Source organism: Chrysemys picta, chromosome 4 (assembly GCF_011386835.1).
Source record: "Chrysemys picta bellii isolate R12L10 chromosome 4, ASM1138683v2, whole genome shotgun sequence".
NCBI classification, from domain to species: domain Eukaryota; kingdom Metazoa; phylum Chordata; order Testudines; family Emydidae; genus Chrysemys; species Chrysemys picta.
In genome coordinates, this window is record NC_088794.1 from 90,585,203 (window position 1) to 90,598,814 (window position 13,612).

General features: G+C 45.4%; 1 protein-coding gene across 8 annotated transcripts in view; it reads left to right on the plus strand.

Moving 5' to 3' along the window:
• The window catches only part of RGS6 (regulator of G protein signaling 6), a 536,757-nt gene that overhangs the window by 358,952 nt on the left and 164,193 nt on the right, over positions 1 to 13,612 (plus strand). Inside the window, exon 1 of one of the 8 annotated variants that reach the window (XM_065595310.1) lies at positions 1,586 to 2,246. The exons of the other annotated variants lie outside the window; for them this stretch is intronic. The gene's annotated coding sequence lies outside the window, so the exon portion shown is untranslated. Of the gene's footprint in view, positions 1 to 1,585; positions 2,247 to 13,612 lie in introns of those variants that run through there. 8 annotated transcript variants of the gene reach the window in all.

Genomic DNA, 13,612 nt, shown 5'->3' on the forward strand with positions numbered 1-13,612 from the left:
GAAGGTGATGGCATTACACAAACATAACTTGAAGATCACCAAGTCATTTTCACTGTTGTGACTAAGCACACACTTCCTTTCCAGCTAAAGGCTAGCTCATTAACCCAGCTCCCACCCTAGCCAAAGCACCTGGAGATATTGCATCTCATTTTCCTTTCACTCTCACCAGTGTCACTCTGATTTCAGTGGAGTTACTCCTGAATTCCACTTGAAGATTCTTGATACAAACTGTATCACTCCATTGCTCTGTTTTAGGCTCTGGGAAGAAACTTTCCCATTTGTTTGTCTGCTGTTAACTTGCACATTAATTAAACATAACTTGAGTGAGGTTGAAAACATTCTAATGCTACAAGCCAGCACAAGTGTAGTTAACCTCCATTATCTTGTACCCACACAGGCACCTGATCCACCTTTTTAATAGATGCTCTCTATTGAGCTCAGAGTTAAACTCTCTACTTACTGCTGAGAATTCCTTTTTTGGTATGGTTTGGAACAGAGACTCCTTGTTTTCCCCTCCCTGTGTATGCACAACCTCTATAATAATGCTTCTTAAATGCAGTCATGTTTACTAGAGAGGTCAGAGCTCATCAAATACAGCATCTGCACCCCATTCCTGGTGCTCAGTTTGATTTCTCTTGATTTCAACAAGGGCTTTGGCTTCACAGGCCAGAAGTGATTTTTCCTTTTCGCCTTGCATCACATGAACAGAATCCAATCAAAAGGCAGAAGTTCCTGAACTGATGACCCTGAACAGTTGATCCAGGGCTTGAAATAGAAGCTGGAATAGCAAAATTAGTCTTTTCAGCCACTTTGCTGGCTTTTCTCAATTAAGGGGAACTAACATCTGCTCTTTAGCTATGACCTTGGCTAGTATATAATGCCTAATTAGTTGGAGTAAATTCCTTCAACTCTTAGATGATCACCTCTGACAGAATGCTCAGTGAAATCGTTGCCTGAAGCATTCATCCTGCTTTGTCCCACTATCCAGCAAATTTGATTTTTAAGCAGTATTACTAAATTACATTGTCCTTTTTCTCTAAGCACTAATGAAATCCCACTCCATGCTACTGTATAACCCTGAAATGTAACTGCATTTTCTTGTACACCTCATCATTTTTGTTATTAATAATAATGGACCTAGTGGTTTAGGAAGTTGTTTCCTGGCATTATTTTACCCTCTTATAAGAGCTGTTAAATAGGGAATACTTAAAGCATTTGAGTCTAAGTGTTATAATGGAGCAGATCATGGCTTTCTATGGAACCCTCAAGAGGGACTTTGGGGAGAGGGAGACTCCAAGTGGGTTCTGCCCATGGTACTTCCTCCTTTCCTTCAATTCTGGGGTGGAATTTCACCTTGTGAGAGAAGGAGCCAACCCCCAAACACCACAGAGATTCTACTGGGCACACAGGGCCCTCTGGCGAGTGATTCCATGCCCCAGTGGTGATGTTGGCACTCTGGCAGGGCAGCTTCAAATGGAGCCTTGCTGCTATGGATTTCAACACAGTCAGCTGCCCTTGGGACCACTACGAAGGAGGATTGTACTATGCAGGGGACTCCCCACAAAAGAGAATTAGCCTGGAGACTCCCTGACAACCTTGGAGAGGCAGAAGCTGATGCACATCACCTCCTGCTTCTTCCTTCCTCCTAGCAATATGCAGATCTTGTGGGGCAATCCACACTGATGAGAGAGAAGAAAAGATGGATTTGACATGAGATTTTAAGTTAAATAGAGTCAATGAGGTGGGAAGATTTGGTAAGAATGTTCCAGGAAGCGTGATCTGCAGAGAGGAATGCTCTTGCACCAACAGCACCAAGACTGTGGCCTTGTGTTTGTTTTCAGTTGTATTTTAATTGTAACTTTCAAGTGTGTAAACCAGATATTGTTACAGTGAAAAAGACAAAAGGCATGTGGGGAAATCATTTGAAACCAGATTAGAATGCTCCCAGTTTTTATATTTGTCTGTCACATACAGAGGTATGCTGCCATGGAGGTGGAGTTTAGTGTTTGACATAAAGGACACTGTGAAGGAGCAGAGAGAATGCTGCCAGGCACAGTAGGGGTTAAAGAAAACCTGTGGGCTCAGCTAGCCCTGCCCTGTTATACCTGCAGCCAATGCCAGGCCTGGAAGGGGGAGAAAAGAAGGGAGCCTGGCTCAGTCAGGGGCTGACTGGCAAAGAGGCAGATGCTCTCTGTATGCCTGCCTGAAAGCACAGACCAGCCTGCCAGCGCAGCCACTGGATGCAAGTAAGTCTTCCCCTGCCAAGGGGAACCTGCATACAAGCCCCAACTGTGGGGAAACTGGACTAGCAGGGCCATGCCCCAAACTAAAAGGACTTGCATAGGGAGCAGCTCAGGAAAACAGGTCCTGAACCCCTCCTCATGGCTGGGAGAAAGGTCCATCTCCCCTGCTTAGGGGTGAGCAACACAGGACCCTGGGCCAGGACCTGAGGGAGAAGGAGAAGTCAGGTCCCCCTTCGGCCCCCCCATAACCAATGATTTCGCTATTAGGCTGCCCGGCCACTGACGGCCCTATCACAGGCACTCATTCAGATATTTTAAACATCGGCTCTTTTTCAATGTAATTAGTGGTAATCAAGTGGCTAACAGTCATTTTGAGACAGAAGACATTGGTTCAGAAAACACTGTCACACCAACAGCCAAAGCTAATGTGATCATCTCTTCATGTGCTCCTGTGCAATATGGCATGGAGAACAAGTTCTTTCAGGCAGAAAGATCTCTGTGCTGGTAACAGTTGAGCCTGCTAGGGAACCAGGACATTTATCCCTTTACTACAGTCCTGGCTCGAGAACATCTAGGTCCTGGCTGGGGAACACATAGGTTCCTTTTCTTCCTATTTAAATCAAACAATCCAACCATTATTTCCCTAAAACTTCCTCCCTTTCCTATCTCCACACACTGGTCCTGGACATACATTATCTATTCTGCTATAAGTTAGGGGCTGGGGCCCCTTTAAAGTGTCCTCCTTTCGGAGGCACTAAATATGGTAACCCTACTATAACGATCTGGTCCACTGACTGTCTGCTATCACTGCCTTTTCTCCCCCTCCCCTTGGACTGCACTGGAGTCACACAACAGTTTCACTTTGGGGTGATCATGCCAATATGGTAGTAATAGAAAATATTTCTTGCTAATGGTCTTGGGGATATAAAAATAGACACGAAAGGTTTAAAAATAGATCTAAAAACATGAATGGCTTAATCTACAGTTTACAGTGGTTGGTCATATTTGGAGCTTAACAAAAGCTCTGTCCCTCTAATTGTCCCTCTAAAAGGCAAGTCTATACAGACAAGAAATCATATGCTAATCAGTAGTCAGCCAGTTTTGACCCATCTAATTGGTTATTACAGAAATAAATCTCTTGCTGCAATACTAGAAGGTTGGTGTGAGCAGCATTGCTTTTGTCTATTTTCATAGCATATGAACTAAACTATCCCAGGGGGTTAAATATATATTTACCACTGAAAATGTGACTGGACAAAATAAGGGTGGTCTTACAGCAATCCTCATCTGTTTGATAAAAAGCTGACTGGTAATTTGCAAGGGGAAAAGGAATAATATCATGGAGTATAATCTGGGACTACCTGCAGGCTCAAGGAAGAAGTAATTGCTTGTGAGAGGGTTTAAGATCTTCTAATGTATGGACAAATACCCCCTGGTAATTCTTATGAGTTTTGTACTGGGAGCTAAGTTCTCTCTAAGCTGCACGGCAGCGCAGCAGGCTATCAAGGACCACGCAAGCAGGGAGAGGTGCCTCTCCCTGCCCAGCCCTGCCATTGCTAGGGAGAGGCACTTCTCCCCTGGCCCTGGACTGCTGTGGTGAGAGAGGCCTGGGGGAATTCCTCTCTTTCCCCCCCACAGCCCCGGAGCAGCCTGCACTCCAAACCCCTTATCCCCAGCCTGCACCTCCAGCTGGAGCTTTCACCCTCCCCCGCACCCCAACCCTCTGTCCCAGCCTCGAGCCCTCTCCCACACTCTGAACCCCTCTGCTCAATCCCTGCCACACATCACCTCCATATTGGTGCACATAACAAAATTCATTCCACACATGGATGTAAAAAATTAGAGGGAACATTGACTGGGAGTTCAGTGTGAGTGTGATGATCCAGAAATGGATGGATATATTTATTTATATTCAGATAAATACTGTAGAAGCACAGCATAAATACAGTAAATCACATGAACTGCACATATAATAAGTAAATATTGACTACTGTTGAAGTGCACATCAAGACTTATTGGTCATTGAGAGGTAAATATCGAATGAAGCAAAGCTTCTATATTTACCTTGAGGGATAATAAATTTTGATGTGTGCCAAAACTTAGTGTCCTTTACCCTGACAGTCTATTGGAAGCTCCTTAACTGAGGGCACTGAGATACAATAGGAAGTATATCATTATGGCCTTTCTTGACCATCGCTGTAATACAAGAATAACAGCGTTGACTAATTTCCAACGTCTTTTCTTTTTGTTTTCTCAGTGTAAACATTGGGATGGATTACGTGGGGGCAGTTGGAAACATTTTAAAAAATGCCTAAGTGACTTGGAGTCAGATTTTTAAAGGTATTTACATACTAAAAATGCAGACTGGCACTTAGGTACATCTGAACATCATACTAGGTGCCTAATTCCCATTGGTGTCAATGGGATTTAGGCATGTAGATGCCTTTGAGGATCTGAGTTCTAAATACTTGTCATTTTGAGAATGAGTTTTAGGCTCCTGAGTCACTTAGGAGCTTTTGAAACTTTTAGCCAGCATCTCCTTTTTGTTGTTCTATTGCCTAGTCAGGTGCATGTAAAGGATGTTCCCAGGGCACTGCTGCTAGGAGAGCAGTACTGTTTTGAACAATCAAGACATATGATAAATAGCTCTGGTGGAGGTTTTCAAATATGTACAAATGACAGTGTCAATTGGGCTACCCCTCTGAGGGCGTAGGCACCCAGCCTGCCTTTGACTGGCTCGAAGGAGAATAAGCCAATCCAGATCAACCTGTGGGTAGTTATTTGGATAAGCAGCTGAGGAGCAGATAATTAGGTAAGGAGACATGGGCCTAATAAAGGCTTATGAGTGCTCAGGGAGGAGGCCCTAGAACACAGAGAGGAAGTTCCTGTGTAGGAAGCTATTCCAAAGGGTGCAGGGAGAGGAACAGCCTCCAGAATACAAAGAGAGAATGTTCCAGAGGAAAGAAACCACAAAGCTCTCCAGGCAGGGAGGGCCTGAGAGAGACCCTGAGTTAGCAGGGGAGAGACTTCAGAACTCCATGTGGTGGAGAAGCCTGGGGACATAGAGCAGAAGAAAGCTGGTTTACATGCCATGTTTGGCAATTGATTAAATAAACTAGATCCCTGCAGGGCATTGTTCACTGCACAAGACTCATTTAACTTATTGAAAGCCCACTTGATGGAACTGACAGAGATGTAACCATTTGTCCTTTTACACATATTGGGGAAGAGTTTTGTTTAAAGCAGAGAGATGTAGACAACTAAGAAAGGGAAACAGGCAAAGGACTGAATTTATTTTACTTACTGGAATCATTGCTTTAGAATACAAAATTATAGACCGCACACAAGCATCCAACAATTTTGTCTCATAAAAGGGAGCAATCTAAAGCAGCATAAACTACATAATCACTCTACAATACGTTTTTTTAACCAGAAGTGAATTTAATAATCAAATGTTAAAATTTCTTCACCTAAGAAGACATTTCTAGTTGAAACTAAGCCAATAGGGAACCCATCAGTCTCTAGTTCCTGATAGCTACTGATTATTCTTCCTGCAAAGAGATAAAAACAAGATGATAAAAAATACTCCTAATGTTTTTGCTATAGATCAACTTTTCTTATCCCCTTTAAATTCGAATGAAGCAATTAGGCCCCATCAGCAATATGGCTGTTTTCATTAAAATGCAATTTGGCAGGGTATGCCATGCATTTGTGTGGACCTTTCAGAATCCTCAGGGAAGATTTCATCATAAATCAAATCAGTTTGCTTTAAAAGGAATAGTTTCTTCCCTGATACCAAAGCTTAACACAGCAACTACACCTCTAGCTCAATATACCGCTGTCCTCGGGAGCCAAAAAATCTTACCGCGTTATAGGTGAAACCACATTATACTGAACTTGCTTTGATTCACCGGAGTGCACAGCCTCGCCCCCCGGAGCACTGCTTTACTGCGTTATATCCAAATTCGTGTTATATCGGGTCGCGTTATATCGAGGTAGCGGTGTACTGCCCAATTAGAACAGCTCAGCATGGGTATGTGTTAAACTGTTCACTGAGCTAATTGCACAACTGTAGTACTGGGGCATGCAATAAATACTAGAAAGGTGGGCAGTGGGGTCACAAAGTGGCTCAGGTAGGTAATAACCAGTTAGGTGCTTATGGATGCACAGCAACTGTTTCAAAGCTGCATTCCTACTGCTCTTGTGCTGTACATTCTTCTTTTCTGTCACCACCCTGATTCCTAGACTATGCCCCATGCCCAGCCTGACTGCAAATCTTAAGAACAGACCATTTTCTAAGAGTTTAAATTTTAAAGGAGTCACAGAACATATGTGGGGCTTTAAAGTTTTGCATTTTAAGTCTAAATAATTGGAAAATCTGTTCTCCTTCATTGACTGCTAAGATACTGGTATGCAGAGTTCTGTGTTTCCCATGCACCACTTGATGGGTTCACAGTTCCCTAACCAGAGCAAGAACAGAGGAACTATTCATAGATGCCAGAATGAAGCATTACATCATTTAAGCTGTATATCACAGGTCATTATATTTCACCTGTATTGAGCCCAGTAGTCTCTGGCTAAATTAGATCTTCCAGAAGGGTATCTAGTTTTGATTTGAAGATGTTAATAAATGGAGAATCCAGCACTTCCCTTGGTGGTTTGTTCCAATGGTTAATCACCCTGGCCGCTAAAAAATTGTGCTTTAGTTCCAATTTGAATTTAACAAATATGTTGTGTTTTTACAATTGTACTTGCTATGTTTAAATCTACATATTTAGGACCCAATCCTATGAGGTACAAAGTGACACTTGTCAGGTACACTCAAGAATATATGCATTTTTGTCTTTTTTTTTTCCTCTAGGCATTTATTATGTTCTTCATCATCATATTTAAATGCTTATTGACTTCAGTGCTCTGTGACTTGCAGGATCAGGCCCTAAAAGAGGAGGCAGTGTTTTAATGGGCTGAGTTGCAGGGTAGGAAGCAAGGCATTTCTCAGTTCTAATTCTGGCTGGGCCACAAGTAGGGCTGAGGTCATCACAGCTGGTACCATTTTCAGAACAAATGGCATGTGCAAAAAGCTTTATTTGTGGTTATTAACTTTAACAGTCAAGTTCAAAATGATTCATTCCTCACTGGCAGGTAAGGACACTACATCTCCTTTGTGCTCTGGTAACTCTAGTAATTGATATATACTGGCCGTTATCGATGTAGTAAGTACCATAGGTACATAAACAAGCCATAGAGAGAGGATAAGGTACATACTGATTAAGAATCACCATTAGATAGGATGGTGTAAACAGACAGTCTGTGTGGATCATTGATTTCTCTGAACCCAATAATCTCAGTAGGAGTCTTTTTTAAAAAGAGTTTTGTGCTGTTTTTTATTTTCCTGTAATGGTTTAGCAGTTGTAGTTTTAGTCTATTTTAAGGGGAGAGTGAAAACAAACAAAATGGCCAAAGTCATCTCTGGTATAATTCCACCGAGTTTACTCAGTGACTGGCCCAGGTGAAATATTTTCCCCCAGGAAGAGGAGTCCCCTGCATTTTAAAGCACTCTGGATCTCTCCCCTCCACCCATGCATATCCACCAGCGTTATAGTTCCTCTTCTTAATGTCCTCTATCAGTTCTCCTGGTGGGTGGTGAAGCAGTGACACTCACACTACAGCTAATTTCAAAAAATTAAGTTGTTTAGTGCTTTAGTTTATACTTAGCACTTGTATATTGTACTTCATCTCTTCAAAATGCTTAACAAACATTACAGTGAACAGTAAAGCAAGTCTAATGGCAGCTCAAAACAGATTACAGCACAAGATGTGAAAACAGCTGAAGACTTCCCAAGTGCGGTAAGTAGGGGTGAAAGTAACATTAAGTACTTACTGGAAGAAGTGTGGCCTCGGGTGGAAGAGGCGGGACTGGGAGGGGTCATCGTCCCCCAGCCAGCCCATCCACACTGCCTGCCTGCCTGCCCCTCCCCGCCCCACCCCGGGGCTCCAGCAGCTATTTGAAGGGCCTGGGGCTCTGCTCGGGGCAGCTGCTCCTTTTGTTCCCTCCTCCCCCCATCGCAGCCCAGGGGGGACAAAAGGGGCAAAGACGTTAAAGCGCTGCTACGGCAGTGCTTTAAGCAGGATCCTTTGCCGAGGCAGCGCTTTAACGTCAGCTGAGTACAGGCCAGTACCGGCGGCCACTTTTTACTGGTACGCCGTACTGGCCCATACCGGCTTTCTTTCACCCCTGGTTGTAAGGCAAGTTCTGTTTGTTTGGACAGTGTATGTGGAATACATAGTGGTGTGGTCTAAAGGTTTTCTCAGCACTCCTTTGGAATGAGGTGCATAACTTGCTCATAGCTTTGTAACTCATCAACACTGCATCCATCCAAAACTCATGCTGAGAAAACCTTTTAGATCACACTATTATGTACCTGTCCAAACAAACAGAACTTGCCTTACAACATTGGGAAGTCTCCAGCTGTTTTATCAGCATGAGTTTGGGTTGGGTGCAGTGCTGATGAGTGACAAGGTCATGAGTGAGTTGTGCACCTCATCCCAAACGGAGTGCTGAGAAAACATTTATTCAAAATATTTCGTGGTGGGATCTAAAGTCACACATGTTACAGAAACATCATCAGAAGAATGTTTAAGGGTATTTTAGAAACTTTTTTTTAATCCCTCTCCTTGCAAAGACAGGCTCCTTGGTTACCAATTGTGCAAGGCTCCTGGAATAGAAAAATATACTACATTTTAAACAGCTCTAAAAATAGATTTTCTATCTATACAAATGTTCTGATTCTTAGGTTTACTATCTCCGGTACCTCCAGGGGAAGAATCTCCCCTTCCCAGTGGTTCAAATTCCTTGGTTCTAACCCTGCAAGGGTCTAAGTTACTAGCCTTTAAAGTCATGCTATATCATATTTATGTATAGAAAAGCAATCACTGGCCCAGCACTGATTCTTGCCCACTGTGGGCCGCATGTAGCCGTAATTTGCGTAGTGATTTCACATTTAGTGGGACAAGAAGGAAACATTTCTCTGGTAGGTTGATTTGATGCCAAGGGCCTTGTAATATTAGACCCAGGAGAGATGAAATAACATGCTGAGGGTAGATGAAGTGGTCAGTGGTGAGTGATATGTTTATTTAACACATGGTTCCATAATATGTTGCAGACCCATGCAATACATCACATAGGTATCGCTTCTGCAGGGGTCATGAGTGTACAAACATGTTGCGCACACAGACACATAGCCAGCACGGTCAGTCTGACAATCACAAGTGAATATTTGCTATAGTCAGGGGTGAAAGTAAGCCGGTACGGGCTGGTACAGTGTACCGGTAAAAAGTGGCCGCTGATACCGGCTCGTACTCAGCTGACGTTAAAGCACTGCCACGGCAAAGGACCCTGCTTAAAGCGCTGCTGCGGCAGCACTTTATCGTTGTTGCCCCTTTTGCCCCGGGCCCTTTAAATCGCCGCTGGAGCCCCATGCGGTGCAGGTTAGACAGTGTGGATGGGCTGGCTGGGGGATGTTGACCCCCCCAGTCCCGCCCCTTCTGCCTGAGGCCCCGCCCCTTCCAGGGGCCGGAGCCAGCCCCCAGACCAGTAAGCGCTTAATATTACTTTCACCCCTGGCTATAGTTTTCCTCTTCTCTTGCCAGGCCAGCCTCTATCTGTGCTGTTCTGGTTTAGCCAGTGTACAATAACCGCTATTTTTCAAGTCTGTTTGCAACATGGTGGTCATGGGGTGTGGCTCTGTGAACTGATGAGTGTTTACAGATATTGGTGTACATGGCATTCTGTTATAGATAAATGTGCCAGACAAATAGCAAAACCTCTTCCCAAACAGCTTAAAGTCTCTGGGCGCTACTGAGCTACCGTACAGTACTATGTAATACAGAATGAAAAAAACGAATGACACATGATTATAAAGTTACGTGATCAGGATAACTGATTCAGACTTGCATTGATTTGTCTGATTCTGTGCGTGACTTGCTGAGGGTGTCTACATATTGTCCTTTCATTTAGTTGTCTCAGGTAGGAAATAATATTCTGAGTTACCTGCCTCAGGATTCTACATTAGTTACTCTGGGCATAACATGACCTTTATTTGCAGAGCAATGACAGCTTTGAGTCATTTACAAAGGAGAAACTGTTAGCAAGTAAGGACAGCACTAGAAAATTCTATCAGGAAGATTTAGTAGTATTCAATATAATAAGCACATGCATAGTGGTTTACATTTTGAAACTGCTATGCAGACACTAATTAATCTTTACAACACTTCTGAGGGGTAGCTAAATGTTGTTAGCCCTATTTTACAGATAGAAAAACTGAGCCACTGAGAGAGTGTACAACATATGGCAACCTAGTAAGAACTCAGGAGAAGTAAAACTTAGGAGACCCTGATTGCCAGCCTCAATCTATTAGATCAGGGAGTCAACACATAATCGGTAGCAGAACATATTTTGACCTCTTGATTGTTTTTGTACTTTGATTAATTTTGGAAGCATTTTTTATTTTGACTCAGGAAGTTGTGCAAATAGATCAAGAGAGAGGGAAAGTCATCTTAATTGGTGGGTAAAAACATACCATGTATGTAATATGATGCTGTTCTTGTAGAGCATAGATCTCCAACCCAGAGGTGAAGAACTTGCTGGGGGATGTGATGTGTAATTTTGGATGGGACGGCAAATCAGGCCGTGGCTACACTCAAAACTTCAAAGCGCTGCTGCGGGAGTGCTCCCGCAGCAGCGCTTTGAAGTGCGAGTGTGGTCACGCGCCAGCACTGGGAGAGAGCCTTCCCAGCGCTGCAGGTACTCCACCTCCATGAGGGGATTAACTTACAGCTCTGGGAGCGTGGATCCCAGCACTGGGGCACTGTTTACACTGGCGCTTTACAGCACTGTAACTTGCTGTGCTCAGGGGGGTGTTTTTTCACGCCCCTGAGTGAGAAAGTTGCAGCGCTGTAAAGCGCCAGTGTAGCCGTGGCCCCAGTTTCTACATCTTATCATACAACTGACTCTTGATCATTATTACACTTCTATGTTTAGGGGAGGTTTAGCAAGATGCCTCTTCAGGGTACATTCCAAATGTAACCGACTGATGTTACATAAATGTGTGTGCAAAGGGCTCCTTCCCAACTTCTACTGCAGATGCGCAACCCAGCTAGTTGTTCCTTTTCACACTACCATTTGGTTACTGGTGACTTATGTTGTTCACATTTTCAATGCTCTTCTCAAGGAGCAGAGCTAGAAACTTACTTTGAGAATGCCAGTCTGAAATTACGAACTTTTTTGAAAGTTATGAGCCGCTGGAAGCAGGGGGCTGGAGTGGAAACTGTTTAACTTCCATAGGGTTTGTTTACAAGGTGCAGCAATGCACACTAGAGGAGCGCGACTTCTAAAGTGTGCTGTGCTGTGCACTAACTGGCCTATGTAGGCCCCGCTGGCAGGAGCTAAACATTCCTTATTGTGCATTAGCATCATGCTGTTTTAAACAGCACTATGTTAACGCAACTAGGGAACTTTGATTTTTTGCCACCAGAGTCTGTGCAGGCCAGTTAGTGCACAACACATTGGTGCGCTTTAGAAATTGCACCCCTCCCAGGTGCGTTGCCACGCTGTGTAGACAAGCCCTTAACTGTAACTGTCACTGGTACATAATACTGGGAAACAGTAGAGTAGGGTTACCATATTTCCACAATCAAAAAAGAGGACACTGTGGGGGGGGAGCCCTGCTCTAGCCCCGCCCCATCCACTCCCTCCCACTTCCCGCCCCCTGACTGCCTCCCTCAGAACCCCCAACAACCCCCCCCACTCCTTGTCCCCTGACTGCCCCCTCCTGGGACCCCTGCCACTAACTGCCCCCTAGGACTCCACCCCCTATCTAAGCCTCCCTGCTTCTTGTCCCCTGACTGCCCCCTCCTGAGAACCCCCCACCCTAACTGCCCCCTAGGACCCTACCTGTTCTGACTGCCCCGACCCTTATCCACACCCCTGCCCCATATTCACACCCCCACCCCCAGACAGACCCCCGGGACTCCCACGGCCTATCCAACCGCTCCCCACCCCCTGACAGGACCCCCAGAACTCCCGACCCATCCAATCCCCTCTGCTCCCTGCCTGCCTCGACCCCTCTCCACACCCCTGCCCCATATCCACACCCCCTCCCCCAGACAGACCCCAGGGACTCCCACGCCCTATCCAACCACTCCCCACCAGGACCCCCAGAATTCCCAACCCATCCAACCCCCTCTGCTCCCTGACTGCCTTGACCCCTCTCCACACCCCCACCCCCTGACAGCCCCCCCCAGAACCCCTGACCCATCCACCCCCCCCCCACTCTCTGTCCCTTGACTGCCCCCTCCAGAAACCCCCTGCCCCTTCTCCAGCCCCCTGGCCCCCTTACCCTGCCGCTCAGAACAGGGTGTTGGGCTCCGAGTGGAGCCCGACACGTGGCTGCACTCCCCAACGCAACACACAACCCGGTCCCTGCCCCCGCACAGTGCTGGCGGAGCAGGGCGCTGGGCAGCAGGGGAGAAGGAGAAGGGAGGGGAGGAGGAGCTGCCGAGGCCCAATGCGAATGGCCCGCCGGCCGGCCGGCCGGTGATCTGAGAATGCAGGGAGGGAGGGCGGGTGTAGCTCTACAGCTGCCGGAGTCCAGCCCGGCCAATGATCTGAAGCTGCGGGGGAAGAGCTCTGGCTGCTGGAGCCCCATGCGAGCGGCTGAATTTCCTGCAGCCGCGCCGCGCTCTACATGGGGGGGGAAATCCCGGACATTTTTAGCTATTTACAAATTTCCCCCCGGACGCTATTTTTAACCCAAAAAGCCGGACATGTCCGGGAAAATCCGGATGAATGGTAACCCTACAGTAGAGGAAACTTATGAAAGGGAGAATAAAAGGTCAGCAATGAACCAACAGGCCATTATGAGTTCAGCAACTGGTTTCTTAAGTACTTATACATTTTACAGGTTCCATGTGCACCACCCTTCACAACTGCAAAAAACCTAGTGCATGTATTCATTAATTAAGGCCAAACTCTTCATTCAGGTGTGCACAATGGTCTTTTCTGGATTTTAATGGAAAGCCTGTTCACATATTGAAGGGAAAAATATGTTCCTCTTAGCATTCACAAATGTAATTTGTGTCCATACACCCAGGCAGCAGTTGGAGAACGCATCCCTTAAAAGCAGAGGGTGGCACCAAATTGCAGGCTTCTCCTGTGAAATATGAAAGCCTTGGCAGAAATTAAAGGTCTGGAGGAGAAAGAACTGAGATGTGATTTCCAGGCTGATGCTATAAAAATACAGGGCTGATGAAGGGAAATAACTTCTAATAATAAACCTAAGATTGGCAGCAGAGCCCTGTGTGAGCTGAGA